Below are 6,000 nucleotides of genomic sequence, written 5' to 3'. Positions count from 1 at the left end.
TCACTGGATTATTCGTTTTTGGTGTGTTGAGTTTGATAAGTTCCTTATAGATTTTGGATACTAACCCTTTGTCTGATATGTCACTTGCAAATGTCTTCTCCCATTATGTTGGTTGCCTTTTAGTTCTGCTGATAGTTTCCTTCACTGCACAGAAGATTTTTATCTTGATGAAGATCCCAATAGTTCATTTTTGCTTTTGTTTTCCTTGCCTCCGGAGATGTGTTAAGAAGTTGCTGCGGCTAAGATCAAAGAGGTTTTTGCCTTTCTCCTCAAGGATTTAGATGGCTTCCTATCTTAGGTTTAGGTCTTTCATCCATTTTGAGTTTATGTTTTGTGTATAATGTAAGAAAGCGGTTGAGGTTCACTTTTCTGCATGTCGCTGTCCAGTTTTCCCCACACCATTTGCTGAAGAGACTGTCTTTATTCCATTGGATATTCTTTCCTGCTTTGTCAAAGATTAATTGGCCATGCGTTTGTGGGTCCATTTCTGGGTTCTCTATTCTGTTCCATTGATCTGAGTGTCTGTTCTTGTGCCAGTACCATACTGTCTTGATGATTACAGCTTTGTAGTATAGCTTGAAGTCCGGGATTGTGATGCCTCCAGCTTTGGTTTTCTTTTTCAGGATTGCTTGGCTACTCAGGGTAGCCAAGCAATCCATACAAACTTTGGTAGAGATTGCATTGAATACATAGATTGCTTTGGGTAGTGTTGACATTTTAACAATATTTGTTCTTCCCATCCAGGAGTATAGAATATTTTTCCCTCCTTTGTGTGTCTTCTTCAATTTCTTTCATAAGCTTTCTATAGTTTTCAGCGTATAGATTTTTCACCTCTTTGGTTAGGTCCATTCCTAGATATTTTATGGTTTTTGGTGCAATTGCAAATGGGATCGATTCCTTGATTTCTCTTTCTGTTGCTTCATTATTGGTGTATAGAAATGCAACTGATTTCTATGCATAAGAGATGCATTTCTTAAAACGAGAGACCAGATCAAGAGCTGGGCAGACTGCTCAGTGATCCCAACTGAGCAAGAATCTGTAATGACATGATGACCTTTCCTCTGCCATCTTCTAGAGGTTTCTCCTCTAAATATCTTTTTTTTTTTTTTTTTTTTTTTAGGATCCTCTTTCTCAAAATACCTAGCCACTGCAGGGGCATAAGCCACTGTGAAAAATACATAAGCTGTTTCATTCTACTTGGAGGCACTCTAAATATAGATAGGGATTGTGGAAGGAGTCTGCCACAAGCCTGCAATTGTGGGTCCATGCTATTGATGTTGGATAAACCTCTTGGGCAGTCTATTCCGTGCCAAGCCTTGAGCTGAATTAGCCACTTCAGCACGTTCAGAGCGGCATTCCGAAGAGGACAGTGTACTAGCTCTGCAGTTACACGGCCACGGATTTAAGTCCTGGCTCCACCCCTTGCCTAGCAGTGGCCTCGGAAGGTGGTTAGTCTCTCAGAGACTCAACTTTCTTCTCTCTGAATCCAGGGCGCATACCTGCCTTTCAGCTTTGTGCTGCAGAGTAAGGATGCTGAGTGCCAAGTGTCTGTGTGGCAGAAACAGCGCTCCTGGATTTCACTTCCAGTCAGTGGACGGGGAGCCAAGGGATCCACGCCCCAGGGGAGTGGAGAAGGTTCAGTGCCTCTTACATCCTTAAAGGCTGTGCATACAGATGGTCTAACTATAAGATCAAAGAGGGCTGCCAGAGATCACACGGAGCTTTGTGCACACAAGAGGCAGACCTTTTGCTGTGTTACGCTACTGAGATTTTAGAGTTTTTCTATTCCAGCAACACCTGGGAACTGGCTGGAAATGAAAGTTCTTAGGCCCCACCACTGACGTGGCAACACAGAAAATCTGTGGTTTTGTTTTGTTTTGTTTAAGTTTTATTTATTTTTGAGACAGAGAGAGACAGAGCATGAATGGGGGAGGGTCAGAGAGAGGGAGACACAGAATCTGAAACAGGCTCCAGGCTCTGAGCTCTCAGCACAGAGCCCGACACGGGGCTCGAACTCACGGACCGCGAGATCGTGACCTGAGCCGAAGTCGGCCGCTCAACCAACTGAGCCACCCAGGCGCCCCAGAAAATCTGTGTTTTAAGCAGCCCAGGAATCTGAGTTTTTAGGAGCCCCCCAAGGGTGATTACAGTGTACTGGCAAGTTTGAGAACCACTGGTACAGACCAGCCTGACTAACCCAACCCAGTGCCAGGTGAGCACTCAACAAATAAGGAGTTAGGATTAGTTGCAACCAACTAGTTACCGCAACTACGTAAAAACACGCTGGTTATGTTTGTCGCTACAAAATATGTTGGTCATATTTTATAAATGGAATCTGATGCCCTGTTTAATATCTGCTCCTTCTTCTATCTGGACGGTGGGCAGACAGTGGGATTAAGATGATCGAGAAACCTACCATGTGGTAATCCCGATGCTAAAGGCAAATTTATGATTGCAATGAAACTGATATGTGAGACTCGCTGGTGAAGTATGGAAATCAAATCCCCCAAATTTGCAAATATTTCGTAATCAGTTACATAACAAAGCCGCAGTCACCCAAGACTGGACCTCGTAAGAAAAGCTGCAGTTGTAAAATATCTTTAGAATTATATTTGTCTAATTTATGCCACAAAGTGTGAGTGTGTGTCTGTGTGTGATAGCGAGGTTGGTCTTCTTTGATAAAATTCTTAAATTTAATTATAATGAGATTTACTACAATTTTGCCTGCTTGCCTCTTCTTTCTACATTAATGTCTGCTTAGATTTTAAATTCTGTTCTCCCCGACCAGTGCTGTAGGGGCCTTGATTCTCTAACAGACAAGTGCAGGCTCTCCGAGCTCAGGCTGAGCCACTAATATATCATATGATGACCTTGGAAAATTGTTAATTGGCCTGAAACCTTATTATGACATCGTATAGAGCCTAAGGTTTTGATCGTAACATAATAGTGCCCTACTTATCATGGCTAGCCTCATTAATTTGATGTGATGATCCGTTTTTTCTCTTTCAAGTGCTGCATAATGTATATTTATTTGTCCTAATTAAAGTCAATGAAAACAAATTTTGTCTGAAGAATTAGGTGGCATGCATGGAGCTTTCCTGGAAATCAGCAAAATCAGATCTGGAAGCCACTTTTCTGAGGATACCGCACCTGGACCATTCTGAACTAGTATGCACAAGAGGAGAAAAAACACAGAATGTTCCCCTCATGGACTTTTTCCCTTTAAGACTGAGAGAACAATTTTGCACTGGTATTTGGAACATTCTAGGCTAGGGAGACTCAGAATTTTTCTATTTTGTCTGTGCTAAAGAATTTCGTCTTTTATGAAGTACCAGACCGTAACTGCCTGGCAGTATTTGCCATCGTTATTCCCCAAAGCTTGGAGGGAATTCCCAACTGACAAATGCATTTTTTTACATTTTTATTTATTTATTTTGAGAGACAGAGGGAGAGCACAAGTGGGGGTGGGACAGAGAGAGAGAATCCCAAGCAGCCCGATTCGGGGCTCAAACTCAGGAACTGTGAGATCAGAGTCGATGCTCATCCGACTGAGCCACCCAGGCACGCCAACAAATGGAGCTGCATAATCTCCATCCCTTCTGTCTTGCTGTTCCTTATTCACGGTTACTCACTGTGGAATTTCATATCACCTGCATTCATTGCACATTTAAGAAACATTTGTCCTCACTCACTTTATTTTTCTGTTTCATCCTATTTCCCATGCCCGTCCCTCCCTTCTAGAAGCAGCCGTTCTAATATGTTAATGTATTCCTTTTTGTTTATATTCTTGGAAAACTGTTCTACATGCATATATTTTAAATTTTTTAAAAATAGTTTGTGTTATATACATCCAATTTCCTTTCATACTGCTTTCACGCAGCAGTATGTTTTGAGATACAGCCATAGGGCCATGGATACGGCCAGTCCACTATTTTTAATTCTTGTATATTAACGATGGGCCCTTTTTCTAGCTATGAGGTGTAAAGGGTCAAATGAGAAACTTCATGGCTCCTGTTTCTTTTTTTTTTTTTTTTTTAACGTTTATTTATTTTTGAGACAGAGAAAGACAGAGCATGAATGGGGGGAGGGGTCAAAGAGAGGGAGACACAGAATCTGAAACAGGCTCCGGGCTCTGAGCTGTCAGCACAGGGGCCCGACGCGGGGCTCGAACTCACGGACCGTGAGATCGTGACCGGAGCCGAAGTCGGCGCTCAACCGACTGAGCCACCCAGGCACCGCATCATGGCTCCTGTTTCTACAGAGCTTACATCTCATTGGGAAAATACACATTAAACAAGTAACCATGCACAGCAAGTGTTTGTCATTCATGTTTTCCATAAATATTTATTGAACGCCTTCCATGTACTACATATGTTAAGGACTGGGGATAAAGTAGAGAATGAGACAGAAGAGATCCCTGCCCTCCTGAGGCTTATACTCCAGAGGATTGGCCAAGTCCTGAAGATCATGGTAAGGATTTAAGGTCTATGGCAAGTGATTACATGGTTTTCTGCAACAGAATGCTATCACATGATATGATATCTTTATTCTAGATGCTATTGGAATAGTGGAGGAGAGGGGAACAAGACAGGGTTCAGGGGAACCAGTTAGAAATCTGTTGCAATGAAACGGTTGAGAATGGATAGTGCCTTCAGTGGAGCTGGTGGCAGTGGAACAGAAGAGAAAGAAGAGGGTGATGTCTCATATGCTGGAGAAAGAATGGGCAAGATGTGCTGCTAGACTAACTGTGAGGGGTGAGGAGGAAACAGGAATCATCCCTGGGATTCTGGTCTGAAAGCTTAAAGGGAGATGATGGAGGGTGGGTTGAGTTTGGGGAGAAAAGTCAAATCCTCTTTGGGTAATGATGCTTAGGCAGCCTCTACACGGTAGCCAGCAGGCAGGTGAGTCTATGAATATGATGCTCAGAGTACAGCTGTCAACTAAAGATGCATTCAGGAATCATCATGGAGGGATGGTCTTTAAAATCATGCATGGGCGGGGGCGGGGGGGGGCGCCTGAGTGGCTCAGTCAGTTAGGTGTCCCACTCTTGGTTTCGGCTCAGCTCGTGATCTTGGGGTTAGTGGGTTCAAGCCCCATATCAGGCTCCACGCCGGCAGCGTGGAGCCTGCCTGTGATTCCCTCTCACCCCGTTTCTCTCTGCCCCTCCCCTGCTCATTCACTCTCTCAAAATAAATAAACTTAAATTAAAAAGAAAAATCCATGCATAGGAATGTAGACAATGGCAAAAAAAAAAAAAAAAAAAAAGTGGGGATGGAGGAGGCATGACAGAGCCCAAATGAATCCCAACATTCGGAAACTGGATGGAAGAGAAAAAGCCAGCAGGAAAGCGTAGTAACTGCTCAGAGGTTTACTGTGAGGGAAGACACCTACAGAGAAGGGTATAAACAGTAAGCGGAAGTTAAGAAGCAGAGATGCCGTGTGCAGACAAATCTTTAGTGGATGCTGGGGGCAATGAAGAGGGAGCAAAGGCAGGGCGGAATCTGGAAGAAAATTCTGGATGAAGACGGCGTGATTGGAACATGGTGCCCAGAGAGGGTGGAGAGTGGAGTGCTCCTGAGACGCCGGGGCAGGGGCAGGCTCCTGGTGAGAGAAGAGGGCTCCCCTTCGACAGCACCCGTTCCACGCCTTTCTCTGAAAGCTACTTCACTGACAAAATAAGGTAAGAGCAGGAGCCAGTGTGACAGCTCTGTTCCACTGGATTCCATCCACAACGAGCAGAAGCTAAGAGGCCTAACTTCTTAAAAAGTAATTTGTTCAAAGGTCATTGTCAAAGAAACTAGGCCTCAAAACAAGAAGATATCTATAGAATTTGGCACAGAATCTGATTTTCTATTGTCACAGGGCAAATCTGGGTTGGAAGAAGGCTGTCTGGTGGAAGAAAATTACTCTCTCTGTCTGAGAAGAGCCCATAACAGGCTTTGACAGAAACCCAGAGAGACCGTGCAGCCTTTTTCTGCGTTTATCAAAAAGCTGAAATCT

The sequence above is a fragment of the Panthera tigris genome, chromosome A1, assembly GCF_018350195.1.
Source record: "Panthera tigris isolate Pti1 chromosome A1, P.tigris_Pti1_mat1.1, whole genome shotgun sequence".
Taxonomy (NCBI): domain Eukaryota; kingdom Metazoa; phylum Chordata; class Mammalia; order Carnivora; family Felidae; genus Panthera; species Panthera tigris.
The sequence above is the reverse complement of the archived record's forward strand: the minus strand, read 5'-3'. Positions refer to the sequence as shown.